Source organism: Triturus cristatus, chromosome 9, assembly GCF_964204655.1.
Source record: "Triturus cristatus chromosome 9, aTriCri1.1, whole genome shotgun sequence".
In the NCBI taxonomy this organism is placed as follows: Eukaryota; Metazoa; Chordata; class Amphibia; order Caudata; family Salamandridae; genus Triturus; species Triturus cristatus.
In genome coordinates, this window is record NC_140592.1 from 865,781,988 (window position 1) to 865,795,895 (window position 13,908).

The following is a 13,908-nucleotide window of genomic DNA, read 5'->3' on the forward strand; positions in this document are numbered from 1 at the left end:
GGTTTCTCTGATTTTGTACTGATGTAAATTGTTTAAACCGTACTACATATTGTTTACACTATTAACATTGTTTCATACTGGGCGATCAATACCATTCTAGTTGTTCTGTTTGACTCACGCGTTACGTTACTTCCATGTCTACAACTTCCTAATACGCTGTCAACTCCGTGACGCTACCGATTATAGTCTTTTCTCCTTGACGGTTGCCAACCGGCATCTAGCGCCAGCACGTTAACGGAGACCACGCGTTCACCGCGCGTCTCCTTATTTAAATGATGCGCCCGGGGCAAGCACTCTCCATTCATTGATGCAGCGGACGCTGAGACTCAGGGTAAGCTCCTACCCCCCTTTCATGCTGGCTCCCTAACCTTTTGATTTTGTCCGAGACATCCTGCTCTGCCCAATACGATCTATTTTGTGTCTGCATGTAGTATATGACATGCCGTGTCGGCTCTCGACACTTTGCCCTCTCCCACTGTAATTTATGTGTTTTCGAGTACTAGCGATGCTCTTATACCAATTCTACGTGATCCTACGGGACTCGTGAATAATAACGAGAAGTCCTACTACCCATTTCTCTTTATTACTGATCTTTTCATTTCTTTGAAATCATTATATCCTACCTCAATAGTGATTTCTCTAGCACTTATCTATTAGCAGGCCCTCCCCCTGTCACAACATCTGATTTATCTCTTTTTCTCTGTGTAGATTCGTTCCTTTGTGTGAACTAGCAGTGATTTTCTCCAGCAGTTCCACCATCCCCTAAACCCGGATTTATCTCCAGGCTATGCTTTTCCATGAATCCTAAGACTTAACCCCCACGATTTGTGGTCGATGGTAATTATTTCCCGCCAACTTTGGGAGCGACCATTTATTGAACTAACTAGTCTGGTTCACTAATCTGACTCACCTTACTTAATTTCAGGTGCCAACCACTCTCCACGCCAGTCCGTTACCGCCGAGGATTTTTCCCTCTCTCTTTGACGACCTGCGGACGTCTTAGAGACTTGTCCACCCTCGGACATGGTAACTTTTAATTTAATTTAATATATTGTAGCTTCCGCCACATGACAGATTGATGAGTCCCCACTCATTTAAACTTTTGTTCCTTCAGGTGCCCACCCTTCCTTTGTGTCCATCCTAGTCCTGATGAAGACCCCACCCCGTAAGGTTCCACTCAATACCTACAACACTCAAGGGGTCGAAACGTCGACTCAACATCTTTTGCCAACATCGTCAACAGTACATGATGTACTGTGATTGTTTCTATATGGCACTATTCCGAATTGTTAATACTGTGACTATGATTGAATCTATGTTCAAAATACGGCAGTGATTCTTAAATGCCGTCCAATTTAAGTGTAATTCAGTAACCTTTACCACTGTATTCACTTCCTTCCAAATTCTGCACTATTTCACTCACCCCCCTCCCTTCCCTTGGGCACGTGTTTTACTATTTCAAATTGTTGCTTAAAAATTCTTCTGATTCAATTTTGAAAGAATGTTATGTGTTCGATGTGATTAAATAACATTCGAACTTTTTTGAGTTATCCGTCTAAATTATGTTCCAATAATGCCAATGTTTTGTTTTTGAATGAACTGTATGCTGGGACCACTTTCCTTTATACTGTTCCATACCCAGGTCCCAGTGACTTCATATGGGTTGACCCTTTATGTTCTCTCCTGGAGAGACCCAGCAAGCAGTTTGACATACTGTCCAAATTCTCCCAGCCAGTGACACAAGACAGTGTGGTGGAGACTCCCACCCACAATGTTCTAGGTGATGGCCAGTTCCAAAACATATGCACCATACCTGCCACCAGGGTGTGACAATGAGGGAACTCAGGAGATGTGGTAGGGTATATCTTATAAGTTTTAGCCAGTGTTAAAAATGCCCATTATAGCACATTAAACTGTATATATTACAAATGGGCATTCCATGAAACTTCCCATGGGTACAGTAAGATCCTTTCTCATTATTTATGTGTCAATGCACATCTAATATCCCCTTCCCAAACCAGCCGTAGTATACCTAACGGGTCATGAGAGATGTAGGGGATAGCTTAAGTGAGCCATGAAACCAGTCTCCTCCCACTGCCCATGGTGTAGAGGACCTGCATGAGGGGGTGCTTTATAGGTTTGGTAGCAATACGGCCTCACATGCGTTCTAGTGTCAACACAAGGTGTCTATGTGCCATAAATCGGCTTGCTAGGAGACTGGTTTGCTCTGCCAGGTGATCAAAGGGGATCAGGGCTCCACCAGGGATTCATCATGAAACAAAACGCCCAGTGTGTCCACCACTGCCAACCCCTACCCTACCCCCCAGACCACCACTCCCTTCGTACCCAGGCTCAAACAAAATGTACGGAGAGAGCCCAGCTGTATCTCCAGAGCATAGTGTGGCATTTCAGGAGCAACCCTCAGAGTACTGCAGTGACATGCATAAGCCACTCGAACAAGGGTATTTGAGGCCGTGGGCAGCAACCTGGAAGAAACAGTTCATGTACCAGTCTTACCACTCTCTGCCCTATCCCCGAGACTACCTCCTCAGGAAGGTGGTGAGCCAGGCAACAGGTTGGCTAATGCAGCTTCATTACCAGCTAATAGTGTTCAAACACCGGAGCACACAGTCTACCACATCCGTCAGCAGTTGCAGCTTGGCCAGAGCAACTCACGCGTGCTTCCCATTCCATTCTAGGCTGCCCAGCATTGTAGTCAGTGCCTTAAAGATACTACAGGGGACAAGGATTGGCAAATTAGTCAAATAGTATAGGAGCCACAACAGCATCACCATTTTTCAGAGTGTGACCGAGCCTTGTACAGTCAGAGGGAGAGAACACCAAAAGGCTATATAGGGTCACAGGGAGGAGACTGCTTTCCCAAGATTACCTTCCAATATGTCCTGAGTTGTGTGATACATATTTATACTGGAAGGTATGGGCAGCAGTTAATGTACGCACAATGTACTTCATCAGACGTCGATACAGTAAACCAAATGGTTTAATAGAGCAAGCGTGACATGCTGGTTTAATGCATTTGCATGTGGATAAGATGCATAGCCTGCTAAGATTGGCCAGTTTGCCCCTTCATTACTGAGAGGACCCAGTCTTACATTTTGAGCAGTGTGTGGGAGGGCGCCTAGGAACCAATTATGATGTTCCTGGTAAGTGAATGGTATTTCTAATTATTCATATGGTCTATATGCAGCTGGAACTGCAGCCTCAGGGTATGTGTGAAATGTGCGTGAATTGGCAACGACTGCAGGAAAACCAACCCGGGAATAGAAAACGTCTCATTTATAAGCTTTGTGTGCATCTACCATGAAGTTAACTTCTCCACCACCACTGGAAAGCTCATGTTTAGTTACATGATTAATCACAGCTTGTCTGCAACTAGCAATAATTACTGGTTGTGCCATAATTAATTAATGGAATTCAAAGAAAGCAAACACTATAGGAGGCAATCCTTTTTAAAAGTTCAAGCTTGATCAACCTACAGACAATAGGTGTTTCCATTTAAGCTGAGAAGAATACATCTTTATCATGACAGACATCTCCATATAAAGGTGAGAAAGGAGCCTTGGGCACATGCAAGAAACTACTCAGCAGACCCATTAAATAGGTAGCAGACCTAGACATTGTTGGTGCCATGTCATAAGGTTCCTACAAATTTAGTGGGACTCTGTATTAGGTCAACAAAATGTTCATAATATAAAGACTGAGTCTTCGTATATATTCAGTGAATGTTGGTTTGTTTGGATAGCTCACAGTACCACATCTAAACTCCTAACGTTACAGAGTTGTAGAGATCAGTAACCTCGAACATGGCCACTCTGATTCCCAAAGAATACATAGGAACAGATCTAAAAATTTTGTGTGTCACTTTTGCATGCCCAAGGTATTACAAAGGAAAGATATGATAATGCATTTTCAAACATTTATTGCAAAGTTCTAAACTTTGTAAATAAAACATGAACTGTGACTATTAGAAGTACAGGACACAGCATTTTTATAAGCATTGTTCGAATAGTAAAAAACACAAACAAATCAACTATGTTAATTGTTCATAATGTTGCTAGGGTTACTCCTATCTATCACTAATTTCTCTATGCTAAAGAGGGCACGTCGGGAGTACCCATCTGCCAGACTTGTTGGAATGATCTAACCCCATTCCTTGGCATTGTGTGTCAGGAAGCCGGTCTCAGTGGATTAATGAATGCATCTGTCTAAGTATGCAGGCTTACACATTTCTCTTGCATGGCTATCTTCTTTCTCAGGACAAAGATCAAGGTCAGCAGGGCTGCATCTCAGTCACACCTCATAGCAGAATCCATATTAACTCTGGTGTGAAGTGAAGCCCCTCTCACCGAGTTTAGCATGAACGTTTCTTAAATAATAAAACAGCAAACTCATCGTACTGTGCTAGAGGTGCAGAACAACGTCTTTAATTAGTATAGGAAGAAGGAGTTGTCTCCTACAAACAAAACAAAACAAGTCATTGCGTTCTAATTGTGTGACCCTGGAAATAATTGTGCAGACTGCAGGGCAACAATGCCTACCAGGAATAAATGTGTGTGTGTCACAATCTCGTATTAGGGGAAAACATGTGAAAACCTCTATTAGAAAAGGATTCTAAATTTAAAAGGAGAGCTAAAATGGAGGATAAATATATCCATAAATCCCTTACCCATACTTTTACTGCTATTTTTTGTCTGTACCAATGTTCACATATTCAAAAATCCAGTAAAATGTTTTGAACATATTGATTCTATTGCTTTTATAGCAATAGCCCAAACTGAGTTACTCTAAGTTGCTTTCAAACTGGGCGCTCAAAGCAAAATAAGGCACTTTGAAATAAAAAGATCTGCCTAGGCTCACATAATTTGTTCACGTGAATAAAGTGGGATTTGAGCCCAGAGTTCATTGTTATATATAAAGCAATTTAGCATTTTTGTTTACAATTGCCCATTTAACAACAAATTGAATTGTTTTGAGGTCTAATATGATTAAAATGTATACACTACATTCAATAAATATGTATCGTGTTAAATCAATTTAACACTGGATATGTAAAAAGTATTAAATGCAAAAAGCACAATGTGAAGCGTAAGGGAAGGCAGTGCACTTAAGATTAGGTCAATATGGTTAGCTTCCTTTACCTTAATAAAAACAGACCGTTAGGAGCTGCTCAACATTTAAGGGATGGCAATTAAAATCATTGGCAAAACAAGGCAGACCTCATACGATTATGTCACCGGTACAGATCACCATCAAACACAGGCGCGGTCCGTGCAGGTAAGAGCGGTTGGGGGAGTCGACAGACGATGATGAGGTGATCTTAAATTTAAAAAAATTAAAACCACATACCTTGAGCTCACCCCATCGGCGACTTGGCGATGCGGTGAGCGCGAGGTACATGTTTTTGTTTTTTTTATTTACGTTTTCCTCATTGTCGGTCGATGCCCCCCACCCCAGCGCCCCACCACTCTTACCTACATGGGTCACGCCTGATCAAACACATGCGACGTGGGCTGACTATGGAAAATTCATTTAGAAATACTAAATTGGAATGGCCTGATTCAAGAGCTCCTCCCATCTACTCTGTACTCACAAGCCACTTGTCTGCACACTTCCAATGTTTCAAAAACGTCCACAGTGGTATCGGGGCCTGCACCCTTTATTTGCTGCAGTGGGCCCAGGTGCCTGATCTTCTAAACTGCACAGAAAAGTCTTCCTTAGCAGAGTGGATAAGAAAGCACAACCTAACATTGGACAGAGCATCTCTGTTAGCACATTCCATTTGTGTTTAAAAAGTAGAAAAAGTCAGCCGCATTGTTCTCTGCAGGGGAAGGAGCGGAGACAACACGAAGAGAGAGTGAGGGGAGGCCTTGGGAGGTACCACATGAAAGCTCAGCTCGTTTTGGGCTCGAGGTTCCATTCCAAAAGAACCTCGAGCTGAGCCAGAGCCAGGCATCTGATTCAAGTCTGCTTTGAACCTTCAGTGACTCGCACACTTCTAGGTTGTGATTGGGCTTTTTCAAGGAATAAGACTGTAAGTTAACTTCAGGTCAAAGGCTTAAGGTGTATTTGGCAGCAAGTCTTATTTGTATGTGTATATAACAAGGAATGAATGATATTTCATCTAAACATATGAATGGTTGTTTTAGACCTGCATGCAATACTGCCACAGCTCAATTCTCAAAACAATCACAAGAATATAACTATTTCTAACTGATTGTGCAAAATATCAAGGAATCTCCCCCTTGTGGGCTTGATTTAGCTAAAACTATAAAATGCCTAGAACGATTGGCTGTCTAAAGCATGTTGGAAACATGCACCTTTCAGTTGGGAAATATACATGGTAAATTGTAAATGTTTAATGATGTTTGCTTCTTGGGTGCAATTTTAAGAGGGGATGGAGTATATCACTCAGTTAGGTTCAGAATGCCCCTTATATTAATTTCCTCCTATTGGTAAAAGTTCAAGTTTTAGCCACATAGAATTACATCTGACTCTGAAAAGGATGTGGCAGATGCCACAGTCATGCCAAAAGCAGCCATTGCTTTTAAATTCACTTACCTAGGTTGGTACCGATAGGCAGGGCTTTAAGTGGGGTGGAAATAATGAAAGAGTCTCTAAAAGGGGTGTGGTTTAAATAATTATGGGTGTGGCTTAAGCGAGTAAACTTTAAATTTGTGCTTTCCATAGTGTGCCACCTGACTGGTATTTTGCAGGTTCTCTGTGCTTTATGCTATTGAATCCAGATATATAACACAGCAACTGACATTCCCCTAAAACAAGCCAAGACTATTGGCGTTGTCAGTGGTTGCTAGCTGTATAAGATGAGTGCGCGCTGGCGCGAGACTGAACATATTGTATTTTAAAGCGAACAGTATTTGTGTTGAGCAAAATTGCCGAATTTTAACGCTGTTTCTATTTTTTTTAAATCAGCTGACTGTTAGCCCTTTGCACTGCCTTTTTTAAAACATTTTATGTGTTAAAATTGTATGCTGCCGCACTTTGTCACTTTCTGGGGAAGTCTGCTTGCTGTTTCAGTGTCTGGCGGGTCGCGGTCCCCGGTCCGTCACGGCAAAACAGTGCCGATTGTTGCGGAGGGACAGACGCGACTTCGCCCACTTTTACACTACTTCCGGCCCGCGGGGTATATGTTGCAGGGGACTCGGCGGCCGCGCAGCGGACGCGAGCAGCGGACGCGCGCAGCGGGCGCGCCTAAGGCAAGCCCGTCTGTGACCGTCCGCGTCTGGAGCGCGGCCAGCGCCAGCCATGCTGCCGGGAATGAGGGAATGAGTCACTTAAGGTGGTCACGAGAGGACCTACTAAACCTCCAGGGAGATGTTGTAGGAGGGCGCATCAGCTCGACTTAGCTCACTCCCCATTGCCACAGTGTTGCAGAGGATGCGGACAGATTCTGAATCAAAGTAAGGTGGCCAAGGTGGATAAGGCTTCCCATGGTTCAACGCCTGATCAGAAGACCTTAATTAGTTTAGGCTTAGTAAATTGCAGATCGCTACCTAAACATGCTGAGGAGATTTGGTCAATTTTAACTGAGGAGAATTGTGATGCCTTGTTCCTAACAGAAACCTGGCTGAGTGGGGATGCAATGACATCGATCTCACTACCTACCCCGTCAGGGTTTAAAATGTGTTTTGCGAATCGTGAAGGGGGAAAAAGAGGTGGGGGGGTGGCTATTATCTTTAGAGATTCCTGGGAGCTCGTGTTTTCTGCCCCGCTTCTCTTGCATGGTATTGAAGGCTTACATTTTTGCCTCCAGATTAACCCCTCATTTGCCCTGGCTGGCATCCTTATTTACAGACCACCTTGATTGCCCAAAAATCAGTAGTTTATTCTAATTTTATGGTTTTGGGTGATTTTAACCTACATGTAGATGACCCAGATTGCATGCAAGCAACGCAACTTGTGTCATTTTTAGCGGGGGCTAATCTCCCACAAGGGGTGCTCTTTCCGACACACACTGCGGGTCATACTCTAGACCTTATTTTCTTGAATATTAAAAATACTGAAGTAAGGCCCCCACTTCCATTGACCTGGTCGGACCACTCCTTAATCCCCTTTTTAATTACCCTCCCGAATGTCAAGTTATTAAAAAGAACCCAGGCTGTGCAAAAAAGAGATTGGAAGAACTTGTCTGTGAAATCCTTAAGTCCTATTCTGAGAGACAGCTATCCTCAGTTGTCTTGGGACCCAAATGCGGACGCAGCCACGTTACACCAGTGGATCGCGGACGCAGTGGAGGCTGTTGCACCAATTCGAATGGGGAAACCCGTAAGATGCTCTCACTCGGCTCCATGGTTCTCCGCCACTCTGAAAGAACAAAAAAGTAAATGTAAAAAACTGGAACGCCAATGGAGACTGGCTTACTGTGGTCTAGCTAAAGTGGTTTACAAAAAAGCAATAAAAGAACTTCATAAGGCTTTAAGAGTAGCCAGACGGGATTATCTTGTTGCACGCATCCAGAATGCGGACCACTCCTGCACAGAAGTTTTTAAAGTAGTCCAAACCTTTTTTAAACCTAAGGCAAGTGAGTTGGAGGTGACAGCAACTGTAGGACGGTGTGAAAAAATCGCGAATTATTTTGAAGATAAAATCTCTAAAGTCTATGACTCCTTTACTCCCTCAGAGGCCACTGAGAAACTGGACATTTCATTAGTTGGTGGGGAGATGGCAACATTCTCCAATTTTATTCAGATTTCTCATCAGGAGGCATCAGGGGAAATACAAAAATGTCGGTCAGGTGCACCAGATTATCCCTGCCCTCCAAAATTTTGGAAAATGCTAGCCCCATCTCTGACCGAGAGCCTTCGCCATATTTGGAATACCTCTCTAGAGACGGGCATCTTTCCCGACTCATGGAAACACGCAACTCTTCTCCCTTTGAGGAAGAAAGTAAATGGTGACCCAGGCGATTTTAGCAACTTGAGGCCTATTTCCCTGCTTCCCGCTCTGGGAAAGATGTTAGAGAAATTGGTTCAACGCCAACTGACCTTTTTTTTAGAGCCGAATCGGGTTCTACACGACACTCAATCTGGTTTTCGAGCAGGTTTTAGTACTGAGACCGCTCTTCTTGAGGTGGCAGAGTCGGTAAAATGGACATTGGATTCAGGAGCATCGGCACTGCTGGTGCTCCTGGACCTGTCCGCTGCTTTCGATACTGTTGACCATGCCATCCTGGTCCAGAGGCTACACGACGCGGGTCTCGGCGGGACGGTGCTATCTTGGTTACAATCCTATCTTAGTGGGCGCTCCCAGAAAGTTGCTCTACATTCATGTGTATCCAAACCTAAGCAAATTAGACGTGGCGTTCCTCAGGGCTCAGCCCTAAGCCCACTGTTGTTTAATGTCTACCTAGCTCCTCTTTTTACCCTTATCGCCAACTGGGGTGTCAAAGCGATTTCTTGCGCCGATGACACCCAGTTGGTTTTTCCATTTAAGGAGCGGACGGCAGACACTTTCAAGAATTTCAAGGGTTGTTTACAAGATATAGCACGCTGGATGAATGCTAACAAATTAAAGCTCAACGCTGGAAAAACCGAAGTTCTGTTCTTCGGCAAGGGCTCAGCTCCTGATCCGGCATTGTGGTGGCCATCAGAAATGGGGTCACCACCAACACCTGGCTCGTGCATTAGGAATTTAGGAGTGAAATGGGAAGTGAATCTTTCCTTCTCGGCTCAAATCCAGCAGGTCTCTTCTGGTTGTTTTAGCACATTGAAAAATCTGCGGAGAATCCTCCACTTCTTACCGGAGGATTGCCGGAAATCTATAGTACACGCTACAGTCACTTCTAGGCTTGATTACGCCAACAGTCTATATCTTGGTCTACCCAAGTATGCCATAGGACGTCTCCAGATGATCCAGAATGCGGCTGCGAGACTGGTGTTACGGATACCCTTCAAACACCATGTCTCTCCGTATCTACAGAAGCTCCATTGGCTGAAGGTGGAGAAACGTATTCAATTCAAGGCCTTGATTCTGGCTTATCGGGCCCTAAAGGGAAATTGTCCTAGCTACCTAAAGCAAAGACTGAGTTTATATAAACAAAATCGGGTGTTACGATCAAACTCCCAGATTCTGCTGCAAACCCCTCGCTTTGTGAAGGCACGCCGGGGAGGGAGGTCTTTCACAGTTGGTGTAGCATCACTATGGAATGCCTTACCAGAATCCCTGTGGCAGGTAAATACTGAATTCGGTTTTAGAAAAGCCTTAAAAACTTGGCTCTTTTAGGCTCTCGATCCCGTTGGCCGCAACTCAGCTGATAGTTTTCAGCGCCAGGACACCCCTAATTGGGGTAGCCGTTGCGCTCTATAAATCGTAATAATAATAATAAATATAAGATAAAGCAGCAACAACGATGACTTGTAAATAATATTAAAAAGGTTTCAGTTCTGAAATTATGAGACTGGTTTAAACATTACTAAGGTCTGTTGATGGGCAGGTGTCTCAATCACTCCCATTCTTCCCTTCACACCACATTCCTCTGAAGTTTGCATTAGACAGGTGTGCCCTTTTTCTATCCACATCTTGCCGAAATCCTCCTTCAGCATTGCTCACAGTTCATCTCTTTCCGCTTCAACACCCGCTTTTCACTCTGCCCTCCATATATTTTCTTGCAGTTTCTTTACTTCACCACCCCACACACACAAAACCCACCCACTCACCTAGAAACACTACATTTTCTTTTATTTCCACCTTGTGAATATGTTGACACCTACACACACACATTTGCACAGAATCACAATTGCACCTGGAATACATGACTATTGCTCTGTGCGCTCTACAGAGAGGCTCATGTATTATGAACATCTTTTTTGACCCAGTGACAGGCATTGTGAGAAACTTGCACTTCCTGCAATCTCAACTCCAGAAGGCACAATCGAAGTCTATCATAAACATATAGATAGGACTCAGTTCAAAGTACTTACTATAAAAGAGAAATATGCTGAGGGCTTTAATTTAAAATAGTCAGAAACAGCTCCATTTTGGGTACAGTATTCATGCCCTTAACTTTCATTCAAAAACATTGATTGATTGCAGAGTGTAAAAACGTTGAGGTCATCTATGCTGTTCCTGTATATATTTTAAATGCTTTAGTTAATTTTGCATTCCCTATGAGTGTTTGCTTCTTCCAGATGGTTGTGTTACGCATTTTTTCAGTAGGCATATTGGTCTTGTCTAGTGAAAATGTTTTAATTGAGTTGTAGCCAGGTGTTTATAACGGAACACAATTGAGTTGTGGTTGAAGGCAGTGCGAGCTTTTCTAAGTGGGGCAAAAAGGTGACAGAATAAGTGCGCATCCAATCATATCCCTCTTGAAAACAGAGCTATGGTAAGGAATTCCAGTTGCAGTTGATTTTTTATGCAAATGTGTGGCTAGGACGGCGCTCTACGCAAATGTTAATGACTATGTTTAAGCCATGTCCTTAATTATATAGGCCCCACCCCTTTCAGAGACCCCTTACTTATTTCATTCCACTTAAAGCCCTGAATATGCTGCACACAAAAAACTACAAAAACATAACACCCAAGAAACAAAAAACATGTGAAATTTAAACAGAACCTAAATCGCTGACTTTTTCCTTAGGTTGTTTTACATTCATTGTTCATAGCTCGGGCAGTGTTTTTGTCTCTAACGTTAAGGGAATGATTATAGATCCCTATAGGGACCCGTCTCAATGGTAAGGACCCGACCAACTAATAAAAGCAAAGCAGTTCAGATGAATCCAGGGCCTGTAGTTCAGGTTGTGTTTTCAGGCTAGAGGGAACGGACGGAATCGAAAATCGTTTTATTTGGCTAGTTCCAGTGTCACCAAGCCACAAACGCGTCGTGCATTTTGGTATTTGTTCAGGTAAAGCCGGGGTGAAGCCAGGGGTGTTGGTGCAGAACTGACGTCTCGAGTGGATTTTTAAAACTCTTTGCATCTCCCCTCTAACCCTCTTGCCAGTGAAAGTACATGCGTGTAGGGGCGGCGGGAGTGTGGGGGTCTGAGCTCCAAATAACTCCTCGGTGTGAAACGGGGACGCTTTTGAAAGTACACTATTAGTGAGGTGAGACACACAGCTTTTCTAGAGTACGGTACCGCCACTGGAGGTGCAGGTCAGATCGTCAAAGGGCAATCAGCTCCTTGAAGAGGGCGAGCGCATTGGCATGACGTAAGATGATGGGGCCCTGTGCAGAATATCACGAGGGACCCCAAGCCTCCAATATCTCATAGATATTCATTGGTATTGGGCTGAATGGGGCCCCCAATGAAGGATTAAGCCCCCCCCCCCTGGAGGGTTGGGCCCCTCAGCGCCGCAGGAGCTACAGGGGCCTGCGTTACGCCCCTGTGCGAGAGAAGCAACAGGGGCGCGCGAGCACGCCTAGGTGTGCACACACACACACTCAAACAGGGGCGCTGCTCTTTGGCACACTAGACAGGAGGGGGCCCAGGGTGTCTTGGAGAGGGAAGGCTTTCGGTGAATAAGTTCCCTCTGTCTGGGGTGGCACATCCTGCTTGAATTTCATAGCGATTCGGTGCTGGACTGAGTTCATGGACTTTGGAGCTGTGCTGTGGGGGTTCCTGATACCTGTGCAATCGCCATCCTGAAAGGTCTTCAATAAAGCCCACAAATGCCTTGGTAGATTTGGGGACACTGATGCACACAGCGAATTGGATCACTTTGGAGCATCCCAGGGTAGTGAGTAACACCCCTGGCTTCACCTTAGGTAACCCTGGCAATACCCATTGGCTCCTCTAGTGTCATTGAGGCAGCTGTAGCAGGAGGGGCTCGGAGTGCACTTTACTTTCTGTAATTGTTCCCATAACCACCCACAGCATACATCAGGCTGCTCTAAGGATAACGCTGGACGGCAACTTTGCCAAGTTAGCTGGGGTGAAAAGTTGGACGATGCCACTTCCGTTATTCCTGGCTTAGTTTTTGGTGAATTGACGCCCATAACAGGACGACACCTGGGCTGAATTCAACCTACGCTTTCTTGATGATGGGATTTTACTTCCAGATCCACGCATTTCCGAAATGCTGAGTGTAACGTTCTATGATAAAAAACAGCCGGCAGATGAACTTCGAGAGTGGCCTTTTGCATAACAATACGTTTTGTCCTTGGGCGAGGTAGTGGACGGACGTCATTTAGGGGTCGCCAGGTGTTGCAGCTGCGACCCCTGGCTTTCCCCCTTAGCACTGCCTTTGCGACCCCTGGCCTCAGAGGTGGCACATCAGTGCCAGAAACACATGGGACAGCTCGTCTAGACGTCGGTTGGAGCTCCACTCTCCTTGTTTTCTGTCAATTTGTTTATTACACTAATAATGAATAACATTGCATTATTCATTATTAGTGTATTAAAATGGAGTTCAGTTAGCTGGGGTGTGACATTCCTTTGGAGCTGAAGTAAGTAAAAAATATGCTTTCAAATGGATGTTTGGTGCGTGCTTGTTGGTGGGAGTGTGTTTCTAAGTGTGACTGTATGTATATGTGTAAGTGCGTGTGCGAGTGAAAGTCAAAGGGCATGTGATATCACTTCCGCTACCCCTGGAATTTTGGTGAATTGGCGTCAATGGGTAGGGCGGGTGCATCACTCTGTACATATTTCATATTTGCCGCGTTCTCGCTGATCCGCCTTCTCTCCTCAGTTGGGCGAAATAATTGCTTTCAAGTAGGTGAAACCTATATGGCCTGTGTGTGTGTATTGTTTAAAACATTACAAGCCCATTTCCTACACGATTGAATTTTAGAATGTTTTGCCCCTGGTAAAAAAAATTAACAAAATCAGTTTTAATGTTTACTTTGACTTCACCGACAATGCAAGCACCTAATACAACATAGACTCTTGTTCTGTGGTTTAAGCGGGTCTCGAAATACTTTCAAAAATACTG

At 44.2% G+C, this 13,908-nt stretch overlaps 1 long non-coding RNA gene across 2 annotated transcripts in view; it reads right to left on the reverse strand.

The window, feature by feature from the left end:
* The window catches only part of LOC146798980 (uncharacterized), an 875,086-nt gene that overhangs the window by 36,461 nt on the left and 824,717 nt on the right, over window positions 1-13,908 (reverse strand). The window lies entirely within an intron of this gene.